Source organism: Pleurodeles waltl, chromosome 6 (assembly GCF_031143425.1).
Source record: "Pleurodeles waltl isolate 20211129_DDA chromosome 6, aPleWal1.hap1.20221129, whole genome shotgun sequence".
NCBI classification, from domain to species: Eukaryota; Metazoa; Chordata; class Amphibia; order Caudata; family Salamandridae; genus Pleurodeles; species Pleurodeles waltl.
The window spans coordinates 762,692,582-762,711,921 of NC_090445.1; the positions used below are offsets into that span (position 1 = coordinate 762,692,582).

Genomic DNA, 19,340 nt, shown 5'->3' on the forward strand with positions numbered 1-19,340 from the left:
ACGAGTTGCAAAATCACACTTTGAAAGCGAGTTGCGTGGGACCCTTTTAGGTTTAACGTTGTGCAGTCCCTAGGACCAGATAGCAATAGTCAGTGCAGTTTTACGTAGGCCGTGGCGTCCGGGTGCAGAGTTTTCCTGGCTGTCCATGGTGCTGAATGGGACTCATGTTGAAGTCAGTGGCAGGGAGCCACTGATGGAAATCGTCCACTGGGGGGGTTGTGTTGCGGGGAACCTTGCAAGGTTAAAGTTGTCCAGGTCCTGAGACTAGGCCACAGCAGTCAGTTCACTTCGCCTTTGTCCATGGGGTCCGATGCAGAGTTGTCCTGGCTATCTGTGGTGCTGAACAGGACTCGCATGGGTGCTGACTTTATGGCTTACACGATGTTACTTACAAAGGGATGCAAAATCTCAGCTGGGGCTGGGTTGCAGTTGTCGGCTGTACGCTGTGCCCTGCACCTGCACCATCGAGTATGGAGGTTAGGTATCAGACTGACAACCGACAAGCCTTGGGAGCGGTAAAGGTTCAGGAGTCCTTTAAGAACTTCCCCGGGTCCAAGGGAACGATGTAGCTGCCTGCAATTTGGAGACAAGCTGGACTACAACCTGGTTTTCAACGATCCCACAACAGCCCGATGACCGGTAAAGATTCGGAATCTGCAGATACTTTTGTTTGTAGGGGACTAGTGCCACAGGGAAGGTGCTTCTGGCTTCCACAGGTGTCCCTCTGGTCAGGAGTGACAAGTTTCAGCCAAGGACGAAGGTCGATCATGCACTTCCCAGTCTGTTGCCTCAGGGATAGGGTTTCCCTATTTTGCTTTGGAGAGTGGGCAGAGTCCAGTTGTCAGTGATGTTTCTGGTATCAGGGGTGTCCCTTAAATCCTGGATTTAGGGGGGCTAGAGGTGTGGATACTAGTGGCCAATGGGCAGCTATCTCCTACAGCTAATCCGCCCCTGAGGTGACCACATCCGGTGGGACAGGTCACCGTTATCTACCCAGAACTCTCTATTCTGCCACTCCTAAGATGGCAGAAATCAGAATTGAGTGCACAGACTGGGCTGCTCACACTAGAGGTGAGGTCAACTTGCTGGGGGTTTGCACAGTCCTGCATACTTAATTTTCTGCCTGTCCACAAGCAAATGTTCCTGGGGCAAGGGTAGGACTGTTTCCTTGCTGGAGGACAGCACTGAGGCTATCAGGGGCGGTGAAGGCCTTGAAGCCACTGCCCTGATGGCTTTATTCACCAGCCCGTCTGGGAATGGGAGGTGTGACCTCCTTCCTGCCGCAGTCTTGTTTATGATCTCTGGGATTGCCCAGGCTGCCTAACAGGAGGTCAGAAACCTGTCTTGGCTGCAGCGAGAACAGGAAAAAGTGCTGGGGGAGGGGGTGGGGAGATCTATCCAAAGCCCTTACAAGCCAATTAGAAAAATTGGAAAAAAATTGTAAAATTAATTTTTGATGCTAAATTCAATTTAGCGGATTTCTCATTCAGAATACGCTTATGACCAAGTGGTACTGCGAAACAGAAGTTCAAGATCCCACCGCTGAAACACCAATGTAGAAAAGTGGAGTATTATATGGTGTGGGGAATTAGACTTCACTGTGTAATACTCTCACAATACCCTAAAGATGATCCTTGGATTCACACTAGTAAACCGTTAGCTCAATTCTGGGAGTGTGGCAAAGAGTAGTCAGGCTTTACTAACAGGAACATGTGTTAAGCATTTCAGGGCACCAACATGGGCAATAAGTAATTGACATGACTCAAAAGAAATCCGACACCAATTTATAAATATAGTGCTTATTTTTATATAAATGTAGACACCAAAACAAACAGAATTGGTTGAGTGTAACTGGAATTATAGATTTTAGAAGCAATATTAAATCACAGCAGAACTGGCATTTAAATGTTGCATTGAAGCATGTTCAGTCAGAAAGTGAAGGAGCAATATAGATGCCTTTAAATCTTGTTCTTATTTTCTCATATTTGCTGTGTATTCAGAGACAGAGGTCAAGAGTCAGTTTGTCTTCTTACAATTAATTTTCCTTTTAACTGCAGAGTTCCAAGATTTTGTAAGATGAGCTCTCTGACCTGCTGTACAAAGAGTGTGAAATGAAAGGCTGTAGGGTGTCAAGTTTTTCCTAAAAAAATATTTAACTAACTAAGTCAACTGTACAAACATTTCTAAATATATTTCAGTAGTTATGAAAGCCCATTTTTGCACTTCTGTGAGATGAAAAAATAGTGTAATAGGATGGAAACAAATCAGAACACTTTACTAGGTGATGTGCGAAGGATAAATATGTTTTCTAAAACTCAATTTTCACAGCTTATTTTAAACACTGTATAGTTTTATCACTAGAGCTGCAAGTTAGTGGGAAGTTTTTGGGCATTTCTTTGACATCTTATGTATATAAATGACAGTGTGCTACCATATCATGCTTTAGTAATATATGTATTAAAAGTAAGTGTTTAAAAATAAACTGAAAAACACTCCAGCCCAGATGGCAATGCTATTCGTAAACTAAGAGACACGTCGTGGATCATGTTTCCCCTATATGGGATCAGGATTATTTTTATACATGGGGCAAATGTATAGACTATTCAATAAAACAAAAGAGGTTTTTTTTGTACATCAGAAATTCTAAGCTCACATATTTGTGGAGTGCACCCATATTTGAGAATGAAGAAAAAGTCGACTCTGTAAACTAAAATATTTGCCTAAGATCACTCAATTTGAAACCTGTTTATGGGTCAAGTACATTACAGGTACGTAGAGTAGATTATTCAAGTTACTCAACCTGCAGGTCTAGTAACATTTTAATGATTTTTCAAGGCCTGCAATGAAATCTATGGGCGCAATGTCACTAGTTGCAAAATCACACTTAGAAAAAGAGTTGCGTGTAACCCTTTTAGGGTTAAGGATGTGCAGTCCCTAGGAGCAGATCATGACAGTTGGTGCAGTTTTACGTGGCCCATGGTGTCTGGATGCAGAGTTGTCCTGGCTGTGGTGCTGAACAGGACTTGCATTGAAGTCAATGGCAGGTAGCCACTGGTAGAAATCGGCCACTTGGGGTTGTATTGTGGAGAACCCTTGCAGGGTGAAGGTTGTGCAGGTCCTGAGACTAGGCCACAGCAGTCAATTCACTTCGTCCTGGTCCGGGTAAAGAGTTGTCCTAGCTATCCGTGGTGCTGAATGGGACTCGTGCTGATGCTGACTTTACTGCTTATACACCCTCGCTGACAAAGGGATGCAGAATCTCAGCTGGGGCTGGGTTGCAGATGTTGGCTGCACGCTGTGCCCTGCACCTGTGGCGTCAAGTATGGGGGTTAGTTATAGGACTGGCATCCATGAAAACTTGGCAGAGCTAAAAGTGCAGGATTTCTTTAAGAACTTCTACAAGTCTGACGGAACAGCATAGCAGCCTGAAACTTGGAGGCAGGCTGGACTCAAACTCCCAGAAGACACTGGACCACCTGGCTTTTGACAATCCCACAGCAGGCCCGATCGCTGGAAAAGATTCAGAATCTGAAGGTGCTTTTGCCTGCAGTTTGCAGGGGACTAGTGCCACTAGTCCGAGGGAAACTGAAGGTGATTCTGGCTTACACGGGTGTTCCTCTGGTCTGGAGTGATGAGTTTCAGCCGAGGACAAAGGTAGATCACACAGTTCCCAGTCTGTTGCCTCAGGGACTGAGTTTCCCTCTTTTTGCTTTGGAGCAGTGGGAGAGTCCGGTTGTCAGTGATGGAGAGCTTCTCTTGTTCCTCCTTTGAAGTCAGTCGATCAGATCTGGGGTTCTGGTGTCAGGGGTGTCCCTTAAATCCTTAACTAAGGGGAGTTAGAGGTGTGGAGGCTAGTGGTCAATGAGCAGCTAGCTCATACAGCTAATCCGCACCTGAGGTGACCATATCTGGTGGGACAGGTCATCTTTACCTACCCAGAACACTCTATCCTGATGGCAGAAATCAAAAGTTAGTGCGCAGACTGGGCTGCTCACCCTAGCGGTGAGTTCTGCATACCTAATTTCCCACCTGTCAAAGAGCAAATGTGCTTGGGACAGGGGGAGGGCTGTTTCCTTGCTGGAGGACAGCGCTGATGGCTATCAGGAGCAATGAAGCCTTTGAAACTCACCACTCTGAGTGCGCTATTCATTAGCCTGGCTGGTGGGCGGGAGGTGTAATCTCCTCTGAAGGTGCTTTTGCCTGCAGTTTGCAGGGGACTAGTGCCACTAGTCCGAGGGAAACTGAAGGTGATTCTGGCTTACACGGGTGTTCCTCTGGTCTGGAGTGATGAGTTTCAGCCGAGGACAAAGGTAGATCACACAGTTCCCAGTCTGTTGCCTCAGGGACAGAGTTTCCCTCTTTTTGCTTTGGAGCAGTGGGAGAGTCCGGTTGTCAGTGATGGAGAGCTTCTTTTGGTCCTCCTTTGAAGTCAGTCGATCAGATCTGGGGTTCTGGTGTCATGGGTGTCCCTTAAATCCTTGATTAAGGGGAGTTAGAGGTGTGGAGGCTAGTGGCCAATGAGCAGCAAGCTCATACAGCTAATCCGCACCTGAGGTGACCATATCTGGTGGGACAGATCATCTTTACCTACCCAGAACACTCTATCCTGATGGCAGAAATCAAAAGTTAGTGCACAGACTGGGCTGCTCACCCTAGCAGTGTGGTCAGCCTGCTGGGGGTGTGCACAGTCCTGCATACCTAATTTCCCACCTGTCAAAGAGCAAATGTGCCTGGGACAGGGGGAGGGCTGTTTCCTTGCTGGAGGACACCGCTGATGGCTATCAGGAACAATGAGGCCTTTGAAACTCACCACTCTGAGTGTGCTATTCATTAGCCTGGCTGGTGGGCGGGAGGTGTAATCTCCTTCCTGCCTCCGCTTTTTGTTTCTGACCTCTGGGAGCTCCCAGGCTGCCTGACAGAAGGTCAGAAACCTGTCTTGGCTGTAGCAAGTGCTGGAAAAAGCACAGGCTGCTTGGCCAGAGCACAAAGAAGGGTGGCAAACAGGTGGGCACCCTCTAGTGTGCCACCTGGCTTCATAAAAGCTGTTCCTCGACACAAGATTCATGTTGAGGGAGAGAATGCAAGTTGTTTGACACCAAACTCGACATATCTAGGCTGTATCATAATAGAGTTAGCAGGGCTTAAGTCCCATGTTACACTATGAACCAGTATGCACTTATAGTGTGCCTTAATAGAAAGGACGCCATAGAGATATAGAAACTCATGTCTGCACCTTAGATAAACTGCACCCTGCCTCCTGGATTGCAGAGGCCTACCTTAGGGGTGTCTGACATACATATAAGGCAGTGCATGGGACTGTGCCACTCGATGAGGGCAGAGTCGAACCCAAGCAGTTTGCACCGCTCTGGCAGTCTGCAGTGGCAGGTCTGCCACCAATACTTTGGAAGGGTCATCCAGGGTGGCACAAACTCATGCTGCAGCCCTAGGCACCTCTTTGCCACCTATGCCTTGGGTACCTAAAGCCTTATAAAAGGGGTAAAGACTTTCCAATCAGAGAATTACCAAGTCAACATAATTTAAGGACAGAGCACAGGAACTGGGGCCTAGTTAGCAGGCTTCCAGTGCACTAGCAGAGTCATACGCATCAGCACTGGGGGCAAAAAGTGTGTGTTGGGGGGGGGTGACCAAACATAATGGGGTACTTCCCTACAATATTATGCTACCACATCATGCTTTAGTAATATATTTATTAAAAGTTAGTTTTTAAATGTGAACTGAGAAACGTTCCTGCCCTACCTTGATGACATTTCTGTTAGAGAACTAAGATGCAAGTCAGGGATCATGTGTACCCTCTGTGTGGACCTGATTTGTATTATACATGCAGCAAATGTTTAGGCTGCTGAATCAAACAAAATAGTTTTTGTAGAGAATACATTTTGAGTGCACATATTTTTATGTGCTCTCATGTGATGATGAATTAAAAGGCGGCGATATTTACTTGGAATCACACAGTTTGAGACTAGTTTGTAGGTCAAGAGCATTAGAGATAGGTTGAGTAGATAATTCAAGTCACTAGACCTGCAGATCTGGCAACATTTTTATGATTTTTTAAGGCCTGAAGTTGTTACAGAAAAAAGCTTGAATAAAGGGACTAACCACTTATGGCGCATAGCTTTAATCTTTGTGCATAATAGCATAAGGTGTATTTTTGTGTCATGGCCCTCATACTCACAGTCACAGAGCTCACTAATTGCTGGGTCAGTAATAAACTTTGACAAATATACCCTATTGGAGCAAATACCCAGTCTAAATGTAGCCCCTTGTCATACAAAAATACCTCATTTATTGTTCCTAAATATGCTTCCCCGTAGCAGTTTCTAATCAGACTTAGCCACTACATCACAGAGCATTATGCAATAATATCAGATATAGGTCTGATATCTGTTTCCATATACAAAGGGACTAGCATTGTTTAAGGACCACGCTTTAGTAGAACCCTTGGAAAGTTATTTTCTCTTGTTTGCAACTGCTTAGTGCAGCCCCATAATTCACCTTCATATCCTGATGCAGCAACTGCTTTCTGTCAGATTATCTTCAGTATTTACGCCCAACAATAGCCTACCAATTTTATCTTTAAGACCCAATACAGAATTGTGTTTTCATTTAAGAACAAATGCAGCCTTATTAATATGCCAATTTAATTTGTGGTTAAAACGTACGCTCAAATGAACGAACATAGATACATTCTTAAGAAGTTGACCACTAACCACAGCAAGCTTCCTTAAAGGGGACAAATGTTTCAGGGCAGTTATCTCTAGGTTTGGTTGAATACATTTGGAGATCTTTATCTTTGGAGTATTTTCAAAGCTGGCTAGCAGCCAATGCGTGGCATTGCATTTATGAAAGAATCACTGTATCATCTGCAAAGGGAAGGATTCCTATTTTTTTTATTGAAAATTAGCGGTATGTCAGGTTTCTCTCCAGATAATTCCAGACATTTTTAAGAAAGAGTCTAAATAAAAGTGGGGCCAGAATGCACACCTGGTGGATGCCTGTAGAGATAGAAAATTAGTCATTATATTCCCCAGATGCTCCAAATCAGACATGTGTATTAGTATAGGTACATAAACTCTCATAAACTCTTGATTGCCGCTATCCAAAAAACAGGTGGTCACATGGTGCTCCCGTCATGTTCTGTGACTAGCTGCATCAGGTATTCAGCAACATAGCCGCAGGGTGAGCTGCTATGGAGCGTCCGACCAATGATGCTGTAGTGGAGGGGGGGAAGTATGCGGTAGCGAAACAGTGGACCGAGTCATTGATGCATGACTACGGCATTCGGCCGTGGATATTCAAATTCTGACTCATACCAAGGCTTAGTAGCGGTCAGCGTGGCTGTTTTGCTTTCACTAATGACCGAGCTGACAAAAATCTCTGGAATGCACTTCTTAGTTTAAAGACATTTATTATTACTTCACCACGAGGTTCCTGAGAAAGGAGATTAGTAGGTCGGAGGCACACGTTTAAAAATAGTCACAGCAATGAAAGGAAAATATATCAAAGTGATTTTCAACTGCAATGTTCACAGCAAATACATGTGATTATATTATAGCATAATTGCAAAGCAAAGAATAAAGTCCAAATTCATCACCGTAGGGCCTGCCAATGCTCTTCATCTTTCTCATGCCAGCAAGTTGATGACCCCTGTTCAACTGCGAGAAAGAGATATCCACCCTCACGGGACAAGTGTCTGTGTCAGGCATTTGACGTCCAATCGTGACCGAAGTCTCGGAAATTCCCCTCGCTGCTGCCCAGGGACACCTTTTATAGTTTAAATAATCATGGAAAAAAGCCTTCTGAAAGGCCCTTCCATCTCAGATGGGAATTATAAAAAAATGCTGGCTTGTTTAGGTAAACCTTGAAAGGAATGTGTCGAAAGCTGGCCATCGTTCCGAGACACGCCTTTCAAGGTCAAACTGTTCTCTTGCCTATGATAAACACTAGTTTGTTACCGCCTTATCATACTAACTGCTCACCTTCTACATGTCGTGTACCAACACTGGCTCTTAGGTGAGAAGAAAAACATGTAGAAGTAGAAAAACACATTGCATAACATGTTTGCACGGAAAAATACTTTAACGTGGAGGCAAAGCTAAGCTCACTGAGTATAGACTGAATACAAAATGTAATGTCTAACACCACGATAGAGCCAATAGGCAGCTAAACTGAATATAAAATGTAATCTGCAAATGGTGAACATTGAACAACCAATATGCACAGTGGTGAAACACAAAGTCAGTGGTCAAATTTACCTATTTTCACTACATCTCCACCCTCTGACCAATGACTTTTGTTTGCTTTTCTCTTATTTAAAAAAAAAAAAACATTATAAGCAAATTAGGTTTGCATTGTATACAGCAACATAATGTAATTATAAAAGCAATCACTGTAAAGCAATAGAAGTGAATTAACGTATTTGTGGTGGGGGATCGGCGGTACAGAGGACTCGGGGTTGTATGTAGAGTGAAAAAGGGGTTTATTGTGCTGTAAGATGATGAACAATAAGTAACGGAAGTTGATTTAGTAGAAAAAACAAGTGAAGGTTGATGATGCCACAATCCGGCTAACTTCTCTTCGTAACGTCTCTGATCTGTGTTTTCCTAGGTCTCTTGGATGGCGTTGACTCTTATGACCTCCCATGTGGAACCGGAAAAATAAAACACAGAAGCGGACACAAAGGTAAGTGGTTTGCGGTGTTCTGGGGTAGTTGGAGTTTAGTTATACAGGGAGAGGGGAAAAATGCAGAAGATAGGGGTAGGGAGTGGTTATAGATAGTCCCGTTAGTGAGGGTGTGTGAGGATTGGGGTATTTGTGATAAGAAATCTCTCTCAGTGCTGGCCCAAGTCGTGATTCACTTATATATATCCTTTTCTCGGTGACTCCCTTCACACATGCCCCCCCCCCCTCCGTCCCTCCCCTCTGCTCCTCCTCCTCCTCTCCCTTGTGCTCGATAAAACAAACGGGGATTTCGCTGTCCTTGGAACAAGGACCGTACCTTGTTAAGCCACGACCCTCCAGGGTCGTGGTGGAAAGTGCTCGTCTCCTGGTCTCGGCTCTCTCCTTCTGCGCGTCCTCCCGGGTTTTCCTGAGCGTTGTCTGCTTCGGTCTTCTCCTGTCGCGGCGTCTCCTTCTCCTCCTCTCCCGGTGGCGTTCTCCGAGGGAACTCCTTCCTCCCCGCTCCTGAGTCCGTTGTCCCTTTTTGTGACGGGACCCGGAAATCCGCGTAGCGCGCGTCTGTAGGCGTTCCCATGTTTCCATGGGAACGCGTGAGTCCTTCGGTTGAGGCGGGTGAAAGGCGCCAGTCCGAGGAGTCGGTAGGCGTGGTCGAGGAGACCCGTCTACAGTATTGATCTTATAACCTTTCAAATCAGACACACCTACAATGAAAAGACTGAAGCTTATATATATTCTAATTGGGATAATAACTGATTGAATAGTGTCGCTAAAATAGCAAGTTGGTGTAGAATTAGATGGAAACATCATGAGTTCTAATCATGAAAAGGTACACGGTCCACCTGAAGGGTTTGCTGGAATGTAAGTGAAAGTCAGGTTTCCACACAAAAAACAGCCAGCTAACTGGCAATTATGCTGGTAGCAGTCATCAGGTAATAATAAACCATGAGTTAGTTCCAGTGGAAGAATGTAATCAAACAAGTTGACAGAACACCCATGGTACTCTATATTGATCCCATGTAGACCTTGAACCGGCGACGCAAGTTGCGCAAAATGGATCCATAGGTTTTGTACTTTAAAAGCAGCAGGAGTGTTGCACAAATATTATCAATCAGGTTCAGGTTGGGGGTGCGGTCCCTCCCCCGACCCCACACGCAAATGCCCAAAGGGAGACCACACAGCAAACTCATGGTCAGTGGTGAGTGGTAGTGGGATCTGCAAAAGAAACAAGTATGACTTTTCTTGCAAATTGCATTTGTCATCTGAAATGTGCTCTCCTTTTCCCTTTCCTTGTTTTACAATCAGCAGGACGTTATTGGGGTACTTTGCTATAATTTCTGCAGGTTCTGGAGGGCCATTTGGGGATTCAACCCACACCTTAGCACTGAGGTTTTTATCTACTGCACCACAGCTTCCCTTTCCTAGCACTGTCAGAAGGGCTGGGCCAGACTCCTTCCCTACCAAACCTCCATACACTGCACGTATGACAAGTTGGGCAATTCTGTCTCCAATCTGTATGAATAAATCTACTTCTCCACTATTTATCAGAATAACTCGGATTTCTCCTTGGAAATCTGCATCAATCACTCCCCTTAAAACCTGAATACCTTTAAGGGCCAACACAGATCTGGGAGCAATCAATCCAAAATGCTCTGGAGGAATCTGTATTCCAACACTTGTTTCTCACAACGCTATGTCTACGGGTTTCAGTCTGTAAAGTTGTGAAGCATGTAAGTGAAGACCTGCAGATTCAGGTATAGCTCTGTGAGGAGCTAACGCTCCAGGTTTGGTTTCCCAGTATGTGATGGTATTGGTGGCCACATGTGGTTGTATTTGTACTGGTCTATTGTTCAGAATCTGGAGGGCTTCATTTAAATGTCCTCTCCAGTTTTTCAAAGTTCCATCAGATAATTTTCGCAATTGAGCTTTCAGTAAACCATTAATTCTCTCAATCAGGCCTGTGGATAATAAGGAATATGATATATCCACTCAATATTGTCCTGAGAGCAGTAATCCTGTACCAAACTGCCTTTGATGTGTGACCTATTGTCGCTCTGGATCTGGAGTGGTACTCCATAGTATAACATTAACAAGTCAATAATTCTGATAGTATTGTGCTGAGTAGCACGTTTGCAAGGGACAACAATCAAGTATTCAGAATAAGTTTCCACTACGGTACAGGCGTATTGACACCCACAACTAATCAGTAGTGGTCCAATGTAATTAATTTGCCATATCTGTCCTGGTAACTTTCCTCTCCCCAATTGATCTTTGACTGTTTGTGCGACAGATCTCTGTTGTGTGTGCTGACAAATAGGACATTGCAAAATCAGTTTTCATCAAATCTAGGGGAATGGCACCTCTCTGATCTCTGCCCACCTGTAAGTGTCTTTTTCTCCCAGGTGTCCACATTTCTGGTGCGCCCACTTAACCATCCCCACCAAGTCAGAATTCTGGGTTGACACTTCTGCCTTTGAACTTTTGTCTTTAACATCTGCAAGGGAATTGAACCAGCGTTCTAAATGAGTCAATGGGACAATGAGCATCAATGACTTTACTCTGTTTTAACATTTCCCAAATTTCCTGCCACAACTCTTTGCTCCTCACCTCCTTTGAATCAATCAGTCAATCAATCAAATAATTTCTTAAGAGCACTACTCACTCGGTAGGGTCTCAAGGCGCTGGGAGGGGCGGGGCGGTTACTGCTTGAAAACCATGCTTTCTGAAGGTTAGGAGGTCCGGGGTCTTGCGTAGGTTGGTGGGGAGGGAGTTCCAGGTTTTGGCAGCGAGGTGGGAGAAGGATCTGCCGCCGGAGGTGGTGCGTTGGATGCAGGGGACTGTAGCATAGGCGAGGTCGGAGGAGCGGAGCTGCCGGGTTGGTATGCTGAATGAATGAACCAGTTATGTGCAAGCCATGTGGAAAGCCAAACAGCTAATCCATTGGCAGTGAACCAAGAATCAGTGTAAAAATTACACGTCTCAGGCAGCTTTTGCTTTAAAGTCTGACACACATTGTACAACTCTTTATATTGGCTACTTTTTCCTTCTCCTGTGGTAGACAACAACTTTTCAGTAACTGGATTGTATTACACTGCTTTCCAATGTCTTTTTGTACCCAGGTATTTCAATGAATCATTAGTGAAACAAACATGCTTTCTATCCTCAGGGGACAAGAATTCAAATGGTGCACTCCATTTCACTAGTGACTCTTTTATCTGTGGTACGCCCTGCACCCTCTCCTCATCCTGTACAGGGGCTTGTGACACCTGTTCATGTAGGGCTGCGGTGCCTGTCGGTCCTACTCGAGCCCTGTCTTGTATGTACCAGATCCAAACTATGATACTAGTATCTTGTACATGTTCTATACGGTTAGATTTAGGTGAACTCATCACCCACTGCATGATTGATATTTCAGGTTTACATTATAATTTTGTGTGATTTGCTCAGTATTCACTAGAGCCCAATAACAAGTCAAAAGCTGTTTTTCGGAGTATAGCGCTCCTCAAAGTCAGATAGTTTTCTAATCCAAAGCCCCAGGGGCGCCCTTGTCCTCCCCGTTTCTGCCACATACTCAAGTTTGCATATTGTCCTTGAACAGTTACATGTATATCAATGTTTCCCTCTTGCACTGCAATCTGAAGTCTGTTGAATTATTTCATTTGCCAAATCAAAAGCACACAGCTGCTTCTCACTCCATTCAAACTCATGTTTTTTTCTAGTTACTTTGTACCAAAGTGTTAAGATTTTGCTCTGATGAGGGCTATATTGTTTCCAAAAATCAAACAATCTTATGAAACTCGGTGTCTCTTGCTTAGTGCAAATAGTAGCAAACTCCAAAATCTTTTCTTTTACTTGTAACAACATCTCTCTATGTTCTGGATTCCACTGAATTCCCAGAAACTGCACATTTTGTGACAGTACCTCTGTTTTGTCTGAATTAATTATACACATCGTACTGTGCAAAAGTGGTCTGAATATACCGGTAACATCGCCCACTTCTCGCTCAGTGTAATCTTTTAAAGAATGCACTTCAACTTCTGCCAAAAACTGTGGGCTGCTCTGCGCACGAAGATCTATGCTCTTCTCATGAGGCTCACACTGGCCCCCACCTTTTTTTAACCTCCTCATTACTGGACTGTGAAAAGTCAGATTCTCCTGTAACAGCTTTGTAAATTTCAGTTTTATCTTGCAATAGTTTGTTCTGGCTAATTTGCTCACGTAAATTCTTATTTTCATGTTCTAACTGTTTACAACTCTCATGTATTTTTATGTAAGCAGACAAAAGTATTCAAACCCTTCTGTCAAGAACAAAAGAGACATCATTCCTTTCAAAAAGCACCTTTTCTAAATGTGAAAACACTTTTGTTTTATCCAAGCACTCATCCCAAAACTTAGAAAGTCCTGATAAACAAGAAAACATGTTTGTCACAACACCATAAGGCAGTTTAACTTCACATGTATTTTCAAACATGGTTTGCGGTGCTTCCTTTAATTCTCTAAACAAAAAAAAACAAAAAATATACACTTTTAAATTGTGCACTTCCAATCTCTAATTTCACTCTCAGACTGACGACTACGTCAAAATGTGTTACTTTCACTAATGACTGAGCTGACAAAAATCTCTGGAATGCACTTCTTAGTTTAAAGAAGACATTTACTATTACTTCACCACACGGTTCCTGAGAAAGGAGATTAGTAGGCCAGAGGCACACGTTTAAAAATAGTCACAGCAATGAAAGGAAAATATATCAAAGTGATTCTCAACTGCAATGTACACAGCAAATATATGTGATTATATTATAGCATAATTGCAAAGCAAAGAATAAAGTCAAAATTCATCACTGTAGGGCCTGCCAATGCTCTTCATCTTTCTCATGCCAGCAAGTTGATGACCCCTGTTCAACTGCGAGAAAGAGATATCCACCCTCACGGGACAAGTGTCTGTGTCAGCCATTTGACGTTCAATCCTGACCGAAGTCTTGGAAATTCCCCTCGCTGCTGCCCAGGGACACCTTTTATAGTTTAAATAATCATGGAAAAAAGCCTTCTGAAAGGCCCTTCCCTCTCAGATGGGAATTATTAAAAAATGCTGGTTTATTTAGGTAAACCTTCACAGGAATGTGTCGATAGCTGACCATCGTTCCGAGACACGCCTTTCAAGGTCAAACTGTTCTCTTGCCTATGATAAACACTAGTTTGTTATGGTTTTTCGTACTAACTGCTCACCTCATACATGTCGTGTACCAGCCCTGGCTCTTCAGTGAGAAGAAAAACACGTAGAAGTAGAAAAAGACATTGCATAACATGTTTGCACAGAAAAAAATACTTTAACGTGGAGGCAAAGCTAAGCTGACCGCAAAATGAAATCTAGACTGAATACAAAATGTAATGTCTAACGCCACGATAAAGCCAATAGGCAGCTAAACTGAATACAAAATGTAATCTGCAACTGGTGAACGTTGAACAACTAATATGCACAGTGGTGAAACACAAAGTCAATGGTCAAATATACCTATTTTCTCTACAGCGGCCCAAGGCACCGGAAAGTTTCACTGTCTCCCCCTCCCCCCGCAGAGGCATTGGATTCAGTAGCTTGAAGCAGAAGGATGTCTCGCTTTCTTCTTATGCAGTGGATGGTGCGGCACAAAGGTTCAACGAGGTAGCCGGGGTTAAGGCGTAGAGGTAGCCGTTGCAGACATGCAGAAGAGACAGTGCAGTGTGGTGTGCGCAGCTCTATGCTCCATATTTGCTTAGTTATGGAGGCAAGCCGATTGATGGCACGGGGGGCTAGCAACCAGGCATTTTGGGTACTCTCACTTCTAAAAGAATAGGGCTCCAAGCTCTACCTGTTATATATCCGAAAAGAGACTTTAGACCTCTGAAGAAGTGTACGGGGCAGAAAGGATTATCTTCAGACTCCTCCTGGCTGGTTTTCAAGAAGCACGCAGAATTGCTCTAGCGTCTCCAGTTTCATGAGGACGTAACCAGCACGCTGAAAGGATAGCAGGAGGCGAGACTCTTCTTGTGATTCCCCTCTCTAGGGGTTATGACAGTAATCAATATTAGTAACAGCGCACCCTAAAGCCCATAAAGGGTTGAAGCAGCCAGTACGGCGGCATTTGGCTGCCCTGCTGGTGGAGAGTACCGAAGGAAGCAGTGGAAGAGATCTGTGTAGTACAGATGCGGCTTGCTGCTCCTACGTGAGTCTCTGGTGTCCCCACAGTTCTTTGTCATCACAACGGGCTAATAGCCCCTAGAAGAGGATGAAGCGTCTTGCACACAATGGATTGACAAAATCTCGACTAGTGGCTAAAACTCCCTAGTCTCATAAAAATCACATATTGTTCTCCCTGATAACCAAATAACTTACCATGCTCTCTAATAAGGAGGCCCATTCTGATGACCCCACAGCGGCTCTACAATGTGGGATATCATTAGAGCAGAAGACGCCTACTGAAGCTTCTTTGGGTAGTCTAAAACCCTAAAACTCTACTGAACTGCTGTCATTAGAGGCTGTGTACAGTCGTCAACAACATAGGTACCAATCTTCTCCCAGGACACAACAGAAGAAGCCCATTCCTGAGGGCCAGGTACAAGAACAAACTAGTAATAGCCTTAAACCAATTGAAAGTTCTGAATGCAAACCAACATATACTTTGTTTACCGTTGCTAATTGAAAGACTGCGGGAAGTAAGAGGGCTTCCTCCAAAATTGGGCTCCAGTCTCAGGAGTTCATCTCGGGACAGCAGGGGCAGCAGGGTCACTTTGTTAACCCCGGTGCAATTTCTACAACTGTTTGGGAGGGCGCTAGTCAGGCATCTTTTCAGGCTATACGCAACGCTGTGGGTATTGACAACTGCACTCAGCTGGGGTCCTCTTCACCCATGGAAGTTTTATCCACCACTCAATTTTCAACTTTCCAGCCTTCACCACAAAGATTGGTCATATCAAGTCTGCCTCTTCAGTCCTCGTCACTGGAAGTAATGCTCACTGAGATTTAAAAAGAACTATGTGATATGAAAATATCTCAGGAGGAAGCCGGTAAAGAAACTAACAAGCTGCTGGGTCAAATTAATAGTAGTATTCTCCAACTTTTTTTGCGTATGTCGAAGATGGAGCAATGAGATTCCGATCTGGAAGACTCCAGCAGAAAGCAAGGAAACTAAATTCTTAAGATGCAGGCATAACTGGAGGAACACCAGATCAAGCTGGATGAAGCAGAAAATAGGTCACGACGCTCAACCTGAGATTTGTGGGTATACCCAAGGACTATGAGGTCAGGACTTCTGTTAATAAAATGATCTCTGTAATCTTGTTTTTAAGCATATTCTACAGGACAAGTCTCCAAGAGATTTTGACTTAATGATCATGTGGGCCCATCGGGTTCCCACAACAAGATCTCTTAATATGAAATTCCCATGCACAATTCTAGTAAACTGTGGCTATGTTAGGATCAAAGAAGAAGTTTTGTCTCATGCTATTAGGACAAAAAGTTATAGATCAGCTAATCATTTCTTGTTTCAAGTTTTTTCAGACATGTCTTTTCAGGCTGCTCGGCGCAGGTGAGATTTTATAGGAATGATTGAATGCTTTAAGAGACAATGAGCGCCTGCTGGGTTAATTCAACAGCCTAAACTTAAAATGCTCTTCAAGGGACAGGCTTATATTTTTCAATTGGGTGGCTGTGCTAAATACTTTTTGCAGTCAATAAGAGATCCTTGATCTTTTTGTCAGGGACTTCTAGGACCGTCATGCTAGGGTCAGTTTGAATATTGGGCAGGTAAATGTAAGATGTTCTGCCATGATTAATATTATTAATCTGTTCCTGTACTTGAATTTGATTAATTAGGTTACCCTGGACCATTTTCTGTTATTCTTTTGATGCGACCCATGAGTGCCAAACCTTTGTAGGGTTGCCAGGGGCGGGAAGGGGCTTCAGGGTCTCAAAGGAGGGAGTTCCCTTGGGTAGGCTAGAGCTTAGGATGGGTGGGGATTCAAGGGGAGAAAGGGGGGAGCATGTTGGGCAGTTGGGTTTGGTGTGCTACGGTGGGGGAAAATGGAAGATGATATGTTGAAAGATGGTTCTTGGATATTTTATGTTAATTTCAGAGTAGATGGGGAAGACGATGTGGACAATATACGGTAAGAATAGAGAAGCCACTACTGTCTGCGTGCATGCTACAAATATAATTAGCTAGGTAGATGGCAGAAAGGAACTTATGCAATGTAAATGGGGTTAGTAACCAGGTGAAACTTTGTGCGATACTTAACTGGTTAAGGTCATCACAAATTTCAGATAATTCTCCTGCAGGAGACACATTTAAAACTGCAGGCTAAAATTCAAAATTTACCCAATTTCATCTCTCAGTCTTTTTTTGCATCAGCCAATGCCAATGTGCGATGGTTAGCCGCCCTAGTAACATGCAAATTCCCTGGGGAAGTCTATCAGGTGTTTAGAGACCCACATGCAAGATGTCTTATAATTAGCACAAAAATTCTAAATCAGCACATGCACTTTGCAGGTTTTTATGGTCCCATTGACAATGAAATATGTTCCTATCAGGGTCTTTATGATGTTTTGATTACACTTCCTGGCTTGCTCGTCATAGGGTGGGAGTTTAATATTATACCAGACCTCAGACTCGATACTTCACGTAAGAACAAGTCACAGAACAAACCTAGAGTATCCTGCTTTTTGGCAAAATGTATTTGAAACTTGGCTTTATTCGATGCCTGAAGGGCAGGTCATCCCCAGGTGTTAGAATTTACTTGTTTTTCTAAAAGATACATCACGGCATCCAGGATAGATTATGTCTTAATCTTGTTTCAGTGGGCCAGGGGTGGTTTGCGTATTCTTCCCAATCCCTTTTCAGATCATTTGGTTCATTGATCAATCAATACATGCCTGGGGGTCGGGTTGATTGACGGCGATGGAGCTTTGACCAGTCTCTCTTGACAGATGAAGGTTGGATAGCGATCCTCAAGGCGTCAGTCACTGCGTTCTTCTAGAACAAAGGGTCAGCCTCCACATTTGATGTTTGAGAAGCCTGTAAGGCTTTCATAAGGGGGGAAGTAATTTCCTACATAGCCCATGTAAGAAAACTAGGGAGAAAACTTCCAATCAGCAGCAGGAACTTTATCAAGCAGCAGAGATTTATCAGACTACTTGTGATTCAGAAGCCACCCACAGATTGAAGGAAGCACCGGATAAATTAAGGGAGTATTATTTGTCCAGAGAAATAGTTAATCAGAATACATGCTTCCAGTGACAATATGAAGAGAATGAGCATGTGAGTAGGCTGCTGGCCTGGTCCATAAGGAAACGGTCTAACAATGCTTTTATTAAGTCACTTTTTGACAAGGCCCTAGGGATTGTAGTGAACTAATCTAAGGGTATTGAGGAGGTGGTCCTGTCCCATTATTCAAAACTGTTCACTTCTACACTCGTGACTAATGTCGGACAGGTAAATCAATACTTAAGATCGATTAGTCTGCCTACTCTAGAAGAGGAATCACAGGCCTCACTTATAGTGCCAACTAAGTTGTTAGAGGTGAAAGAGGCGATTGTCACTTCACCTAATGGGAAGGACTGTGGTGAGGATGGCTTGCCTGCTGAAGTGTATAAATTACTTATAGAACAAATAGCACAATTCTTGGTTATTCTCTTCAATGACACATTCAATGGGGCTGAGATACCAGGTTCTTTTACAAGGGCTGTTATTGTCAGCTTTATAAAAAAGGGCAAGCCGCCCGAGAAACCCGAATTCTTGTTGTCCGATTAGCCTATTCAATTATGACTATAAGCTCTTGACAAAGATTTTAGCTGCCAGAATCACCCCTGCGGCTCAAGGGGTGATCCGTGGTGATCAGCGTGAGTTTTTTCCAGGGAGAGTTATATCAACTGATACTAACTTTTTGCTACAGTCTATTAACTAATTCTCCAAGAACAACATTCGTGCTGCAATCATGTTTGAAGCAGAGAAAGTGTTTGATCTAGTGCAGTGGGAGGTGCTGTTCTTGATTTTGTATAGGTTCAACTTTCCCACAAAAATGATGCGGGTAATCTGCGATTTGTTCTCTAAGGCTAAAGCCAAGATTTTAGTCAATTCATGCATAGCCAGAACTTTGCTAATCCGTCGGTGTACTCACAAAGGATGTGCTCTTTCACCGGTACTGTATGTGCTTTTTATTGAACCTTTAGCAGCCGCTCTTCGTCAAGATATTTCAATCCAAGCACGACTACCTCGAGCACCAAAATTGAAATTGTTTGCCGATGATATGATTCTTTATCTTTTAGCTGAGGTACAGAATATAGAAAGGGCTTTCGAGAAGATAAAGGTTTTCACTTAATTGGGTGGGTACAGGGTCAGCCACACAAAGTCAGAGGCTCTTTTGTTGAATAACACTGAATCAGTCCTTCTATCCGCCATGTGGGGTTATTTTTGGGTTGCACGTCCTATTAGATATTTGGGTATTTATGTATCCCACAACTTTTCTCATCTTTATCAGCTTAACTACTTGTCCACCCTCAATAAAGCCCAAGATCTTCTGCATAAATGGCAAACTCTAAAATGATGATCCTCCCTCTTTTCCTGTATATCTTTTCCAACGTAATCATCAAAGTCCCCCAGAAACTTTTCAAGAAA

At 43.6% G+C, this 19,340-nt stretch overlaps 1 protein-coding gene across 2 annotated transcripts in view; it reads left to right on the forward strand.

The window, feature by feature from the left end:
* The window catches only part of ZDHHC6 (zinc finger DHHC-type palmitoyltransferase 6), a 175,535-nt gene that overhangs the window by 9,246 nt on the left and 146,949 nt on the right, over window positions 1–19,340 (forward strand). For both annotated transcript variants that reach the window (XM_069239390.1, XM_069239389.1), the window contains exon 2: window positions 8,626–8,700. The gene's annotated coding sequence lies outside the window, so the exon portion shown is untranslated. The remainder of the gene's footprint in view (window positions 1–8,625; window positions 8,701–19,340) is intronic.